Below are 17,031 nucleotides of genomic sequence, written 5' to 3'. Positions count from 1 at the left end.
GCCTTTAATCCCAGCACTCAGGGAGGCAGAGACAGGTGGATTGCTGTGAGTTAGAGGCCAGCCTGGTCTACAAAGTAAGTCCATGACATCCGAGTCTACACAGAGAAACCCTGTCTTGGAAAAAAAATGCAGATAAGCCTGTAGGGCATTTTCTTAATTAGTGATTGTTTGAGGCGGGTCCAGCCCACTGTGGATGGTGCTATTCCTGGGCTGGTGGTCCTCAGTTCTATATGCAAGCAGCTGAGCAAGCTATAGGGAGCAAGCCAGAGAGCAGCACCTTCCATGGTCTCTGCATCAGCTTCTGCTCCAGGTTCCTGCCCTGCTTGAGTTCCTGTCATGCCTTCCTTCGATGGTGCAGAAGTGTAAGTCAAACGATCCAGTTGCTTTGATCATGATGTTTCACCTCCGCAGTAGGAACACTAAGACATTCCTCTCTGCTCAGAAGTCCATTCACGCAGAGCTGTCCTCTGCGCCCTACAACGTGCCCTAATCCCCTCGCCATGTTATTGCTATCTTGTTTTGTTCTGGTCTGGCCTTCCTCTTCGGCAAACTCTGTCACAGGGGAGCTTGCTTGCTGCCCAACTCACTCTTCCTAGCCCAGTTCAAATGCCCTTCCCTATTCCTTTAGCACACTTCAAGTAGAGTCTGTGTATGGGTGCTTTGTAAACATACAAAGTAAACATACAGTGTCTCTCTTTGTAGATCCTGGTCCTAGCTCAGACTCTGGCATTTATGTGCTGGATCATCCTTCAGAATGTGTTGGTGAATGAACGGATACAGTCCTCATTCTTCTTAACTTTTTCTTCCCTCTCCAAAGACCCCATTTTTATAATAACTTTGTCCTCAAAGGTCAGACAATTAGTATAGTATTCCCTTCTCTTTCCTCTTTGGGGAAGGTGACAACTTCCCTATTTCAAGAGGGAGAGACACGGGGAACAGAACGGATGCCACTGGCCTTGCTGCCTGACTCCTTTGTCAGCCCTCAGCAGAGTGCTCCCACTGGGACCATACAGCCAGACCCTGCCATAGTTTCCTCTTAGCCAGGTCATATGACCTCAGGCCCTCTCCTCTCAGGCCCAGTGGTCATGGCCACCGCTAAGTCAAAGGAGGTTCTACCCACCCTGCCAGTCTGTGACTGGGAGTGTGGGTTCACCTGGGGTTTTGTCTGTGATGGGGGCAGATATTAGAGAGCCATCTGTTTCCAGGTCTTAGCTTCAGACTGCAATCTGCTTTACACAGAGATAAAGTAGGTATTTTATCCCCCTCTGTCTTAGTCTGATTCTTTTAACTGGTCTCAATGTGGAGCTAGATGGCCAGAAGTTAGGAGAGAGAAGAGAGAGAGAGAGAGAGAGAGAGAGAGAGAGAGAGAGAGAGAGGAGAGAATTGGGCCTGGAAAATAATTTGTTTTCTAAAAACTAATACTTAATCTATGAGTCTACCACTGAAATATTCAGTTACACAAGTCTCAGCTATCTCAAGGAATGTCAGGCACATATAATTAGTGAGAAAAGCTTTGCTCTAAAGGGCAGAGGAGGACCAAGGACTGAGCCCCATATATGTTAAATGCCCTGAACTATTTAAGTGGTGGAGTCAGGTCTAGTTTAAACTAATGGATTCTGAGAAGGGCCCTGAGAAGAAATGGGTTTTCCATCTTCATTCTGAGAGGATCAGGTCTGACTGTTCCCCCAAAAGTCATCAGGCCATAGGTCACTAATTCCAGGAACAAGACCATAAAATCCCCTACCCAAGGAATAGCCTGGAGGTGACCACAAGAATGGGAAGGTGTCTTATCTCAGAGTGGGGCATCTGTTCTGGGCAGCAGTAGAACATTCATGGCACAGAAAATACCTAATATTCCTGAGGTCTGTAGATAGCTTGCTCAATGTTAGCCATGTTAGTTAACCAATCACTTTGTAATAAACTCGCCCTTGCTAAATGTAACCCAATCCTGTAACTGCTAAACTAGAAATTTCTGGTCCTTGCTCAAACTCCAGTAAAAACCTCGCCTTGCAGCTGCTCAGGGCTCTCCTCTCTGATCCTCTGTGTTGGTGACGGTGGAGAGAGAGAGCTTAAGTCCATATAAAGCTCTTTGCTCTTGTATATGTGATCTGGCTCCTGGTGGTCTTTGGGGACCCTAAGATCTGGGCATAACAATCTGTCACAAGGACAAAGGTCAAAAGTGTAGTAGCTTTCTGTTGAAGAGGATATTGGAAACTAGTGACCTCAGACACTGAGTGGGAGATGACTGGAAAATGAAAAGAATGCAAGCTGGCAACTTGGCAGCATCTATTTAAGTAGGTGTTAACTTGGCCTTTGACCCTGCCATTTTGTTTTCTAGAAATTTTTAGTATGGATATACTAGCATATGAAAAATGATATTTTGTATAGTGTATCCATTACCATGTCATTAGAAGTATCTAATTGTCCAATAGCTGGGGAACTTATTAGCTAAATGGAGGTATTACTTTAATTTTTTACTGTAAAGAAAAAGAGAGAGTGTATGTTTCTTAGATGTCCATAAAGAATAGTTTTCTAGATACATAGTAAGTAGAACAATCAAAGCAGACAACATTCAGTATGTTCTGTTGACATGAGAGAAAGAAGGAGAGAGAGAGAGAGAGAGAGAGAGAGAGAGCACTGGGTATAGTGGCACATGCCTGTAATCTTGAGAGACTGAGGCAAGAGGATCACAGTGAATTTAGGGCTGGTCTAAGCAATGAAGTGAATTCTAGCTCACTGTACCCTACATAGTGTGATCTTGGCTCACACAAATGAAGGAGGAGGAGGAGGAGGAGGAGGAGGAGGAGGAGGAGGAGGAGGACGAGACCTAGAAAGAAAACAACAACAAACCCAGCATTTTCTTGAATGCTCTTACCTAAAAATATATAGTAGAATTGATAATGTTATTTCCCCTGGGAAGGAGACCCAGGTTTTTGGAGGGACAAGGCTAGGTAGATACTTGGAGATGTACTATTCATACTAGTTTTTACTATTTATACTGAATTTTTAGAAGTCCGTGTTTAATTCAGTTAAAAGGTATACACACAAACACACACTAGCTTTCATTTTTATGAAAGAATATTTTCATTTATTAGGCGGAAATGTGGCATGTGTTTTCACAGCCAACAGTCTCAGGATACAATTCAGGAGGTGGACATTATCAGGAGAGAACTGGACAGAATAAGTGGTCACTGTGCAGGCTCTGAGGTCACACTGCTCAGATGTGGATTGTTTCGAGAAAGAGTGTTAGGACAGTGTGCTAAAGCCCACATTAGTTTCCGGTCACAGTCAAAGAAAGCTCACAAAGAAGCTTGTGAAAAGTAGTGTGTTTTCTGTAGTTTAAGAAGATTCCATGGGGTCGTGTATGCATAGGAGACAGCTAAACTCTTAAACAAGTCTTGGCTTTGGGGCTAGGCTGTTTGTTTGTCTAGTGTGCATGAAGCTCTGGGTTTGAATCCCAGCAGTGCAGAAACAAACCACAAAGGTTTGTTGGCCTTCAACTTATCCATCCTGCACTTTCAATAGCGTTAACTATCACTGGAAACCTCTCCTCCTTCCATTCTTACCTCCCAACAAAAACTTGTGTTCACCTGCTGTGCCTTCTTGGGGCTAATCATTATTTTCTGCCAGGCTATTTTCCATTGCAATTACAAATCACCTTGCCGCCCAGGTTTGCAGTAGCCCCACCCTCATAAGTGGATTAAGGGCCCCTGAACTGAAGCTGTGTAGAAATGCCAAGTGAATCAAGTCAGGATTTTATAGGTGGCAATGAGGGTAGACAGACATGGGAAATGATGGAAAAAAGGTGTGAAAGACTTTATAAATAAGTCTCAGCACCTGGGACACACGCAAGCCATGTATAACACTGCCTGGCACATGAGAAGCAGCCAATAAATCACTGCCACGAGTGCTCCTAACTAACCCTTTCTTATAACCTGATGGTGATAATGACAGCTGACATTTACTGACAGCCCATTACGTCAACTGCAGGTCTGGTGCTTCAAGTGAATTAACTTCATAACGTCCCAACAGGTCCATTCATCTCCCTCATTTTACACACACACACACACACACACACACACACACACACACATACACACACACACACACACACAGAGAGAGAGAGAGAGAGAGAGAGAGAGAGAGAGAGAGAGAGAGAGAGAGAGAAAGAGATTTGTCAATTGTATATACCAACTTGGGGCTGGGGTGTCAGACTTTGGAGCCAGGCAGCCTGACTTCATTTCATTCAGGCCTTTGTGTTAACATTGTTTCTAGGGACCTGGCCAATTGACCCCTTCTGTGCTGGAGGCTTTTGAAGAGTTTTCTCTGCTAATTTCCACAACCCTTAGTGGTATGTAAGGAAACATTAAGGCTATCAGGCACTATTATGCCCCTGGAAAGACAATTGCTTTTATTGTCGGTTGACTTCTGGGAAGGCCGGAGATTCTTGGTCTGGGACCAGAAGAAGGCCTCTTCCAATAAGATCTTAGTTAATGCCTTGGATGGTTTTCTCCAAACGCCTATATATCAGGAAAAATTATGCTAGCCAGATAAGTAGATGCCCATGAACATTCTGGAATATTTGTTCCACAGTCAGTAGTACATCAGACAGCATGTTTTTTAACATATCCGTGCCAAGACATGTCATGTTGTCTAGGTCTGAATCCAGCTTAGGGATTCAACAGAAACCGAGAAGGAGAAGCACACTCCCATTTCCAAGCCCGCAGAGAATAGATTTTTAATATCTAAGCAGACTTAACCTAACTTATGGAAATTTCTCTAACTGTTAGAAATAGAAAACCTTTCCAGTTGGGTGAAGAAGGGCTGAGAAGACAGTGGGGGTAAGTGAATTTTCATTTCTTTTTCTGAGTTCACACCTCTTGGAAGGGGGGGTTGTTTGTGAGGTAAGGTGGTGAGAAGCGGGGAAGAATCCCAGAGAAGCTGAGAGGAGCTCATGCCAAGGGAGCTGGACTCTCACTTGACATGCAGAAGCAGACAGGAGAACATGTCCTGATGGCCTCCCAAGCTGAAGAGAGACTACTGTGGAGGAGATGCAGGCACGAGACGTGACAGTCAAGGGAGTTCTGTTTCGTGATGTCATGTTGTTGCCACATGGAGTTTTCTTTAGCTTGAATATGCTCCCAGAGCTCAGGTGTTGGAAGCTTCATATCCAAGTTTACGTACTGATGATGGGACTCTTCAGAGAAAATTAGGATTAGATGAGAGCATGAACACGGGGCCCCTGTGATAATGTTAGTGACTTGCTAACATTGGTCCCTCTTACCATGTGGTGCTCTCTAGCATGTTAGGATGCAGCTGGAAGACCTTCACCAGATGCTGGCACCAAGCTTTTGAGCTTCCTGAACACCAGAATCATGAAACAAATAAACATCCACTTTTCATAAATTACCCGTCTCATTTACTTTGTTATAGCACAGAAAGGTCACAGAAATATTATTTTAATGGAAGATATAGACAAAAGCTTAAAAGCGGCCTTGCAGAGCTTGCTGGTCTGGTCTCCAAGGGAAAGGCAGAATCCTCCTGAAGAGGACAATTGAAGGCGATTGTTGTGCAGCTACCTCCGGGAGGTAGCTGAAGGTTCAAGTAAAGCTGGGGGTGGGAGTGTAAGGGAGGCCATTAGAAGAGGAGATCAAAGTCCTAGAGCAATGACCAGGGGTTAGTTCCATGCCAGGAAGCAAATGCTGAATCACTGTGAAGCCAAAGGCTAGTGTCTGGACTCAAGCAAGAGGCACAGTAACAAGAGACTATGACCCAGGGCCTCCTTTCTACTGTTCTGAGGAAAGCTATGTCCCCTCCCCTTGGGGAAATATGAGCAGGACCAGACAAAAAGCATTCTAGAAAGCATACAGAAAGACCCTGGGTTTACTTCAGAGGTACCTGTTTTGAGCTGTGTAAAACACCTCCGACTCCCAAACTCTCAACAGAGCATATGCACCCAACTGCGTATGCTCATCTATGTAAATGATGGCTTTGGTGATGCTGGTGGAGAGAGGGTTAGGATGAACTGCATCCTCTGGATTCATGTATTGACACTCCTGTTCCTAATGCAGTTGTGTTTGAGGATGACACCTTTACAGAAACAGGAACAGAAGGTACAACGAGGTCACCGGCATTGGCTCTAGTTTGATCCAGTTGGTGTCCTCAAGAGAAAAGGATTATTCGGGCACAGCCACACACAGAGAGAAGCCACAGGAGGGCAGGGAGAGACAGTATCCACAACCCAAACAGAAAGGACTCAGGGGAAATCAACGCTGTCGACGTCTTCATCTTGGACTTGAAGGCTCCAGAATTGTGTGAGAATACATTGCGGCTGGTTGGACCACCCAGCCTGTGACATTTTGTTATGGTTGTCCTACACAAGCAGATATAGCAACAAAAAGGTATTTCAATAATTAAACTTTAGGGTGAAGCCAACAAATCCGAGACATCTAGAAACGAGTTATTAGTGCAATGTGGATTGTTAGTGTGGAGTGATATTGGTATATTAAAAACAAATGAAGCTATATGACAGGCCGGGATTATTAAATAATACTGCATGTGTGGCAACGAGCCAGCTTAAAATATGACCACTTGATTGACTCGTTATTAAACTTGGAATTTGTTCTTCACGATCTCCACAAACCCAGATGTATAGTGCCAGCGTAATAGGAACCAGACTTTCTTAACTAGTCATTTTTCCCTCATTGCTGTGGCAGCGTATTTGGCAAAAGCAATTTAAAGAAAGACATATTTATTTTGGTTCACAGCTTGAGGGCACAGTCCATTGTGTCGTGAAATCATGGAGGCAGGAGCTTGAGGCAGCTGGCAAGGTCACATCCAGAGTCAGAAAGCAAAGAGTCACAATGGCTGGGATGGCTGGGCGGGTGCTCTGTCCTCCTGCGGAGATCAGCTGGAAGGCAATTGTTGGTTTGGAAGCTAGTAGGAGAGAAAGCTGATGAAGCTTCCATGAGGACACTAAAATCAATGCCCTTAGAGCAATGGCCAAGGACTCTGTTCCAGGAAACAAATTCTGAGTCCCATTGGTCTTGCCACTTTAGCAATCTCACCAGTGAGGACAGAGGCTGATGTCTGAAGGAGACACAGCAACTCGGAAAAGATTGACCCAAGACAGCTGATCACATGACATCCCCAGCCAGGAAGCAAGGAGGGGTGAATGCTGGCATTCTACTTGCTGCCTCCTTTCCCCTCAGTCCAGGGCCCCAGCCCTTGGGATGCTGCCACCCACAGTTAAAATGGGTCTTCCCGCTTCACTTAGTGGAAGCCATAACCTTTGTCACAGACCAGCACAGAGCATTGTTTGTTTCCATGGTGATTCTAGATGCAATTTAGGATCAATAAATCAGCTAACAACCAAGTTCAACTATCACACCTTCACCACATACCCCTGTGCTTCATCGCAGTCATCATTCACGTTAGTCAAACAAGACTCGATTTCAACTTTAGAGGCCGCCATCTGTGTTCCTTCAAAGGGGCTATAGGTTAAGGATGTGCATCTAGGCATCTGGAAAGAGAAGAAATGGTGGTGGAGGAAGATCGCAGTGGCTTTCACCTGCGCTCCAGTGAGAAAGCCAATACTGAGAGAGGGCCATTTCTTCTACTAAGCTGTTTACTCCAAGGAAGTTTTATAAATGGCCCCCCCCCCCCCCGCTTTTTAAATCTGTTCTTAATTCACTAGTGGCTCTGGTCTCTAGGCTGTGACAGACACTGCTTGACTAAAAACACATTGTGATTGATGATCTCCATAAATCACAGAGCCCAGCAGTGTGATTAAACCCCATATTTACAGCTAAGAAGTCAAAGGCGGTGGGTAATCATTTTATATGTAAGGTGATACTAGGTTTTGTGTAAAAACAAAATGTGTGTTTTTTTTCTAGAGTTGGGAAGGCAGCTCTGTTGATACAGCGTTGGTAAGCAGACAAGCATGGGGATCTGAGTTCAGGCCCCAAGCAGCCAAGGAAAAAGCCAGCTGCAACAATGCAATCTCTGCACTGGGAGGTGGGGACAGGAAGATTTTTGCAGCTTGCTAGCTAGCTAGCTAGTCAGGGAGCTCCAGGTTTCGTTGAGAGACCCTGACTCCAAACGTAGAGAATGAAGGAAAGAGGTAAGGGGGTTCTCAACATCAACCTATGGCTCCACATACTTTCACACACTCATATGCATGAACCCCATCCCCTAATATAACACACACACACACACTATGTGTGTGTGTGTGTGTGTGTGTGTGTGTGTGATCTTGCACAATCTGAGGCTGATTGGATACACTATTAAGTCACATATTGTATCCATATATCACCTCCAAAAGCATTACTGTATTGGGCTGTGTGTCTTTTGGCCTGTGGTAGGGAGGATCCCTTGTAGAACTCTGAGATTGTTTCTGTCCCATTAGAAGTTACTTTTTCATCATCTAGGTGGGGCCATCTGGATGAAGTTACAATCATGGTTATACAGTATGGAATCAGAACCGTTACCAGCCAAGAGGTCATTCTTACTTTGTTCTAGAAAAAAAAAATGTCATCTCAAGAGTCGATTAATTGGAACTTCATCTGTTTTATGACAATCTGCTCTTACCCTTTCTCATTTTCCTTCCCCATCTTTGGCAAATCAACAGTTAGTCAAATGGTGCTGTGATGGAGATGCCTGTACTAATTTATTTCTCCTCACATCAATGGTGACCTTTGGCTAGTGAGGTATATTTTTAAAGATTTTTAAAAGACTCCAAGTTTGGTCTTTACCCAGTGTATTGGGGGTTCCATCAATGATTTTTCTGTTACCTGTTTACCAAAAGGCAACTGTAGATAGACTGACAGGCTCATTAGACAGTGTTTCCTCTTTGAATTCATATATACTGTGGTTTTCTTTCTTTCTCTTCTTTTCCTTTATAATAACGGGATCTCAATTCAGCCCACAAGGGCCAAGCTTTATTCTGCCGCCATTACTAATCCTTTATGTCTTTTTATTTGTATTTCATCTGTCATTTGATAGCATTTGAATGGACAGTGTGAGTATAAACCCATTTGTATCAGGTTTGTTTGAGGAGACTTGCTCACACCCAGAGCTTACTTTTTTCTCTCAAAGGGTTCAGGTCAAATCAGCAAGTATTTATCTAGCAGTGCTGAGCTAGATGGTGAAAGGGTCACACTGAGAGAAGTTGAGAGTGTTCCTGACTTTATTGGAAATAAACTGGACTTGGAAAATTGTCACTTGAAAATTCTAGGGTTAGTCATGTAATATAGACTACGGGAGCAACAAGGCTTTAGAGAAAAGCAATTCTCAGAAATTGAGTTAGCCAGGGAAGACTTAACAATATCAAGATGGACTTGATAACCAAGACTAAAACCCATTCACTGGAAGACAGATATTTGGAGCTTATCTTTTCTCTCTAACTCTGAACTACTTGGAAAAGTCCCTGTTTCTTTGGGGATTAATCATGTGAATAGTGCATATCTTTGGCTAAGTAGCAGCTGGACATTATATAATCTCATCTCTTTGCTCTTTCCAGACAGGGTTTCTCTGTGTGTAGCCCTGGCTGTCCTTGAACTCACTCTGTAGACCACACCAACCTCAAATTGACAGATATTGGCCTGCCTCTGCCTCCTGAGTGCTGGGATTAAAGGCATGCGCCACCACAGCCCTGTTTATTCTTATGTGAAGAAAATAATCAAATGTTCTCACTTAAGGGATAGACTATGTCTATATGAAGTGACCTCTAAACAATAATGTCTTCCTCCTCCTCTGCCTCCCCCTCACCTTCTCCTCTTCCTCTTCTTCCTCCTCTTCTTCTTGTGTGCTGATGGCCTGGTTTCCTTTGAAACTAGTTTCCTAGTTTCCTTTGTTTGTGATGAGAATACTCATACAAAAGTGACTTAGAGAAGAAATTATTGTGGAGAAGCCAAGGTGACAAGAGCTTGAAGCAGCTGGTCACACCCACAGTCAAGGGCAAAGAGAGAATATATTCGAGCCTGCTGCTCAGCTCACCTTCTCCTCCTTTATACAGCCCAGGGCCAAGGCCCAGGGAATGATGCTGCCCACTTGTAGGCCGTGTCTTCCAACATCTTTCAACATAATCCAGGCAATTCTCTCCTGACACGCCCACGTGTGTGTAGGTTAACCTGATCTACGCCATCCCTGCTCAGCCGATTGTGTCAACCTGATTAAGAAGCCATCCCATCACAGTGAGTATGCGTGTCCACGTACACAGAAGCCAGCCTCGGACATCAAGGGTCCCGCTCTATCAGTCTCTGCTTTGCTCCTTTAGGATAGAGTCTCCCACTGAAACTTCAGCCAGGCAAGTGCCCTGCGAGGCTCAGCAGTCCTCTCTGGTCTCCTCACCCCATAGTGCTGGAGTCACAGGGACATGCTGCCTCTCCAGCTCTTTGTGTAAGTGCTGGGGGTTCAAACTCAGGTCCCCACACTTGCACGGTAAACGCTCTTATCTACCAAGCCATTGCCCCCAGCTCCAAAGCTTCTCATTGTGGTTGGGAAGTTCAGACATTCTTATAAGCAATTTACTAAACAAAGCAGAAGAAATATTTGTTTTCTAAAGTCAAGAGAACACAGTGTAGCCTGATTAGTATTAAAACATAAAACTCAGTTTTCTTTTGCTATAGAAATTAATGAACATTTAGAAAATCTGAATGTGTTTAAAGTGAGAGCCACCCCTATTTTGATAGGCCAGGTTCCTATGCTGTTTCATGGATATTAAAAGATGTCACTCACGATTCTGTAAGAGTTTGGATCACTGGGTGATTTCTATGAAGGATGTCTCTCTATTTCCTATCTGCCTAATCTTATTTGGATATATAATATGAAATGAAGAAACAAGTATGTGTGTATATGTGTGTGTGCCCATGAGTGCTTACACACACACACACTCATCCACATGCTAAGCTGCTAAGACTTTGAAATTATTCTCATAAACTAGCCTATCCAATGAGTACCAGTGTTTTCTGGTCAAGAGTACACAGAAGTCTTCTGAGAATCTAATTCCCAACTACATAATAACTATTCCTGACATGTACACAGTTATGGGCTGGATAAGTGCTCCCCAAAGGCTTAGTGATCAGCCTGTGCTGCCACTGGGAGGGAGCAGGACCTGTAAGAGGTGGGGCTTTGTGGAGAAACTGAAGTCATTGGAGTGTGTCTTTGAAGTGGATACTGGTATTCCAGCCCAGTCTTCCTCACCCCCTTTGCTTTCCTGCTGCCCTGACGTGAATAGAGTTTCTCCGCCATGTGCTCCCATCATGATGTGCTATGATGCTCCAGGCTCAAAAGCAACCAGACCAAGTAACTATGGACTAAACTCCCAAAAACCGTGACCCAAAATAAACCTTTCCTCTTTATAAGCTGGGTATACTGTGTTCGTTACAGCCATGGAAAGCTGGCTAAAACACGTGTTGTATGTCTTACTTAGTCACTTCTGTATCAGTAGACATTTATTTCTTTCACACATTCTTTTTTGTTTAAAAATAGTAAAGTAGTGAAAAATCTCACTTGTCTGACATGTTCTCATGAGGATCTTTTTAAAGAAACAAAGTTGCTAAGTCAGAAAATAGGGATATATTCAAGGCTGTGGGTGTGGGTATGAATCGACAAATTTCCCACAGAGACAGTCTCCTAGGGTGTGCCTCCCAAGGCAGTATGTGACATGAGCATGTCCACGTGGATGTGTTGTTGTCAAATCCAGGTCATATATATATATATGTGTGTGTGTGTATATATATATGTTTTAGCGGGAGGGGATGTCATTTATCTGAACAATAACAAGAATAAATGTCTTTGAGTGTCCTTTTGTCTATTTGTGTGTCTTGTGAATGTACAGATCATGACCTGACTAGCTAGGTGTTGTGGACATTTTGGTTTATGATATGTAAACGTGTTTTTGTGATAATCCCAGGTGTGTGTGTTTTGGGGGGAGGGTGTTAGTTTGTCTGCATCTGTTAATTGTCTTTGCCAGCTGGAATTAGCTGAATTCTGAGAACTCTGGGGGCTGTAAGTATAATAGCCCAGAGGAAGAAGGCACAGTGGCTTGGAGGAGACAGAGGAGGACTGTTTGCTGAGCTGGCTGGTTTATTGGTTTGCTGGTTGCCTGGGCTTCTGGATTTCCTGATGACTGATAGAATATTGGTTTTGCTCCGAAAACAATCCTACTACCCTACCCAGCAGGAAGAAGTAAAGAAGGCCATGTCTCCTTTTCCTTACAACCTTCTTTTACCCCCTATCTGGGGTTTGGGGTTGGAAGGAAGGTATAAGCTTTAAGTAACCCTCAAATAAAGTAGCGTTTGAAAAACTAGAGCCCACAGCTAGAGTATTTTTTCATTTTGCTATTGACTTGTAAGTACTCAACATATTTTGGGGTGTATGTTTATGTGTGTGTTGCTGGGAATGGAACCCATGGCCTTATAGCTAGTGCTCTACCATTGAGTTACATTCCCTGAAGACATTTGCTTTTTGATATAGTTTTAGAGAGAAAAGTAGGATGAATTTTCATGAAACAGATGTTTCCCAGTGACAGTCAAATTTATCTTTCAGAATGTCAGCCTCTAAGTTTAGAGGTCAACTATAGTAATACATCTTCAAAAATATCCTTTCCCTTTCTTTGTAGCTAAATCTTTTAAGATACAGCTCATGGGCATGCCCCAGTGGTGCTCCTGTCCACCATCTTTACAGGTCAAGGTAGGTATTTCTGGAGGTGGTTTTGTCCTCTCTCTCTCTGGTTCATACTGACCAAGCCCAAAGGCACTCCCAGCTGCTATACAGAATGGGTGTGCCTAGAAGTGAACCTGTCTCAGTCACACTTAAAATGTTCAAGCTTGTGCTCCGAGACCTTGAACTAAGCATGTTGAAAGTATGTTCAGGGTCTTTCCTCACTGAACATGACTTTAAACTGAACATGCTCAAGGAGGAACTCCTTGACTGAGCATGCTCAGAAATGTTATCCTCCGTAAATCTAGTTTTTCCCCATAGTCTCCCTGGGTTATACCCTCTTGCTTCCTATTGCTTTGGAAATGTCTCTCATCTTTTCTATCTGTACTGGTGACCTGGCACAGTAAGGAAGAGTGGCTTCCGGAAGCTTCAGGTCACAGGTTTTCCATACTTAGACAGCTGATATCTTACACAACAGGACAGAGGTCTGGTTTCAGTAGGGGAATTTCAGATTCTCCCTCTGTAGGTAAGTGAATGGGGAAGATATGTGGATTGATGGGGGAGGGGAGATGCACAGGCATTCATTAACAACACCAAACTCAGAGAAAGATCAGGTAGTTGAGGCTTACATACAAGAAAGCAGCACAATGGCCAGGGACAGAGTTCCTTTGGGCACTGGTTGTGATGATTGGCTTTCAGTCTCCTCCTCCTGACAGAAGGCTGATCCTCCCATTCTGGTAAGTCTCTGCCTAGAAAGAGTGAATCCCATTGTGGTCCTTTGTTTGTAAATGCAAACTTTAGGTGATAAAGGAACTTCAGAGGAAGCCCCTTTGTGTGTTTGGGATTTGGGTGTGGAGGGTGGTGAGGAAGTGACAGGAAAGAGTGTAGGCTCCAAGGTACCTTTTCACACCTTCCTAGTCCCCCGAATTCCAAGAGCTCAGCTTGCCTCCTGTGGGCCTTCCTTTTCTTAATTCCAATAGTTCCAACAACAAAACTACATCTCAGCAGAGGCATATGTGATTCTGGGGCACTCTCCTGTGACAGGTGTCTGCAGAGGTGAAGCTTGTGTCTTGTAGAGAAGTGAGAAATGATCGTGAGCGATTGTTACTGTGGTATGAGACAGGAAAGGAAAGGGAATCACAGCAATGGTGCTTAGAGAAGGAAGTGCTCAGGGCTAACTGGGCACCCTCTGTTTGTTACATTTGGCCACTAGTGCAATGGTGGATGAAACTGTGGCAGAGTCTGGGTGACCCATGGCTTTGGGTTCCTGCCCATAGACAAGGCAAAGCTGCAGGGGAGCTGCAGGGGGGGGTCTCCAGAGGGAAGGAGCCAGGGTAGGACCCTTGTCACCAGGGCTAAGAGCTGATTGTTTGGAGACAGTATGTGGATTAATTAGATCACACAGCAAAACCACTTAGGTCCCTGCAGAGTATTATTGTCACTCATTCTCTTCTAGATGTCTGGTAAATTTGCCTTCAGATCTGAAAAACAACCCTTTGGACCAAGCACTACCCGCCCCCCCCCCAAAAAAAAAGGATTTAAGAATTTATCATCCATGAGTTGGAATTTGAATACTCGGTGCGTAGATGGTCTTTTAGAATTCTTCCCACTCCTGTTAACTTTCTATTTTTCATTACACACTCCATGGCCTATGAGCTTTATGCTTAAAAATCTGGGCCTCTAGCTCCCCAACTTCACTGTCTGCATTCAATTGCTCAGTAAATAAGGGAGGAACAGGTGTGTTCAGCATCCTTATTCAAAGTCTGGGCTCCCTGGAGGGCCCCAGCTTTTGTTTTATGGAACTCCACGGCTTCGCCTTTCTCAAATGTTTCATGAGTGTTGTAGGATTTGCATTACTCGATGCAGAAGGGCAGGGACTTGGCTTTGTTTCATGTTCTCTGGTATTCAGCTCCAAGGCTTGTGAGTTGCTGCTGTCTGCTGTTCCATAAATACTTGATGGACTGAGTAGCTCATCATGGGAGCTGAGCCTTCTTCTTGGGAGCTGGCTTCCGTTAGCAACACAGGCTCTATATGTGGCATGTGTACACTGGCTATCTGATTTTCACATGTACCTCTTCTACTGTGAAATGCCAATTAACAAATAGATATGAGCATGTTGTAGTTGCCAGGCCTGAGTCCTGGGATACAATGATAGACAGTTTTTGCCTCCACACAGCTTGTAGTCAAATGTGGGGAGTGAGATCTATATAATTAAGTTACTGTAGCATCTGCCATGCTGGAGGAACAAGTAAATTAGAGGGAGGTAAGGAGCTGTATGGGACAGAAACACAGGAGTAGCCTTGGCAGAATAAGCATGTAGCATTCTTCAAACTAAAACTCCAAAAATATATATTCAACATATAGTCCATTTAGACACAACAAATTCTTTACTGAGAAAAAAATCTTCACACTTTTTTTTCCTTGTCTAAACAAAGAACTTAATGACAGATACCAATATACAGCAGTGGCTTAAGCTTATATTATTGAAATCTTTGAGACCAGCTGCTTTTGGGGGAGACGTTAAATTTACTGAGATTTAGATAATAAGAGCACCCACCTCTCTGCACATCTTCTTGCACAATGCCAGCCCCATTTCTGAGACGGGATGGTAAGGGTCAGGCAAATGGGTGTGTAGCCATAATTAGGTACCTGTTCACCAGGGCGACCTTCAACTCTGGCCAAGAAGATATTGTTGCCATCAGTGACTACTTCATTGATCTCAGCTACACGGTCTATATGTTACATTATGATTCCACCCACTGCAAATTCCACGGCACAATACTGAGAAACTTGTCATCAATGAGAAAGCTATCTTCATTGTCCAGAACAGAGATCCTGGGCTGGAGAGATGGCTCAGCGGTTAAGAGCACTGTCTGCTCTTCCAGAGGTTCTGAGATCAATTCCCAGCAACCACATGGTGGCTCATAACCATCTATAATGAGATCTGATTCCCTCTTCTGTTCTTCATGAACAGAAGAGCACTCAAATACATAAAAAAAAAAAAAAGAAAGGAAGAAAGAAGGAAAGAAATCAGGAAAGAAAGAAAGAAAGAAAGAAAGAAAGAAAGAAAGAAAGAAAGAAAGAAAGAAAGAATAGAGATCCCACCAATATTATCAAGTGGGGTGATGTTGGTGTGGAGTGTGTTGTAGATTCCTTTGTCATCTCCAATACCATGGAGCAGGCCAGTGTCCACTTGGAGGGTGGAGTTGAAAGGAGCATCATCTCTGCTCTTTTGCTGATGCTCTCATGTTTGGGATGGTTATGAACTATGAGAGAAACAGCAACTCACTAAAGATTGTCTGCAAATTCCTCCTGCATCGCTAACTGTTTAGCTCCCTGGCCAGGGGCATCCATGACAACTTCAGCATTGTCAAGGGACTTATGACCACAGTACATGCCATCAGTGCTACCCAAAAAACTGTGGGTACCTCTCTGGGAAATTATGGCGTGATAGCTATGGGGCTGCCAGAACACCATCCTTGTATCGCCTGATGCTGCCAAGGCTGTGGCCAAGGTTATTACAGAACTGAGGCTCACTATCATGACCTTCTGTATTCCCACCCCAATATGTCTGTCACAGATGTGACTTACTGTCTGGAGAAAGGTGCCACATATAATAACTTGGCTGGGTGGTAGTGGTACATGCCTTTAATCCCCGTACCTGGGAGGCAGAGTCATTCAGATTTCAGAGTTAATGCCAGCCTGGCCTACAGAGCCAGTTCCAGGGCAGCCAAAGCTACACAGAGAAATCCTGTAACAATCAATCAATCAATGAATCAAACAACAAACAACTGCACATAATAACGTCAAGAAGATGGTGGAGTAGACATTGGAGGCTCTCCTAACAAGCATTCTGGCCTAGACTGAGAACAAGATTGTCTCTGTCTCTGGGGACCTTAACAGAAACACATACTCTTCTACTTTTTATACTGAGGCTGGCACTGCCCTCAACGGCCACTGTCAAACTCGTTTCTTAGTATGACAACCAGTATGGGTATAGCAACAGGATGATAGGTCTCATGCTCCACACGGCCTCTGAGAAGAAAACTGAGGATCATGTGGTCCAGCAAGAACATGAGAGGAAGAAGGGGAACTTGGGCTGTTTGGGAGGTAGAGAGGAATCCTCTAGCCAGCCTAAGCAACTCGGCAAGCTGTAGGTCCCAGTGTGAGAGACGTAGTCTTAAGAATCAGATAGCTCCTGAGGAATGATCCCCAAGTTTGGCTTCTGATCTCGACTCTGGTACAAGAGCAGGAACCCAAGGCAGTAATACTCACTGTATTATTGGTATTCTTTAGTGCCACTAAGAACTATCAGTTTCAACCAATATTGTTATTCATGAAACATTATTAATTCTTAATTTATTAAGT

The sequence above is a fragment of the Meriones unguiculatus genome, chromosome 19 (genome assembly GCF_030254825.1).
Source record: "Meriones unguiculatus strain TT.TT164.6M chromosome 19, Bangor_MerUng_6.1, whole genome shotgun sequence".
NCBI lineage: Eukaryota > Metazoa > Chordata > Mammalia > Rodentia > Muridae > Meriones > Meriones unguiculatus.
This window is presented reverse-complemented; position numbering follows the sequence as displayed.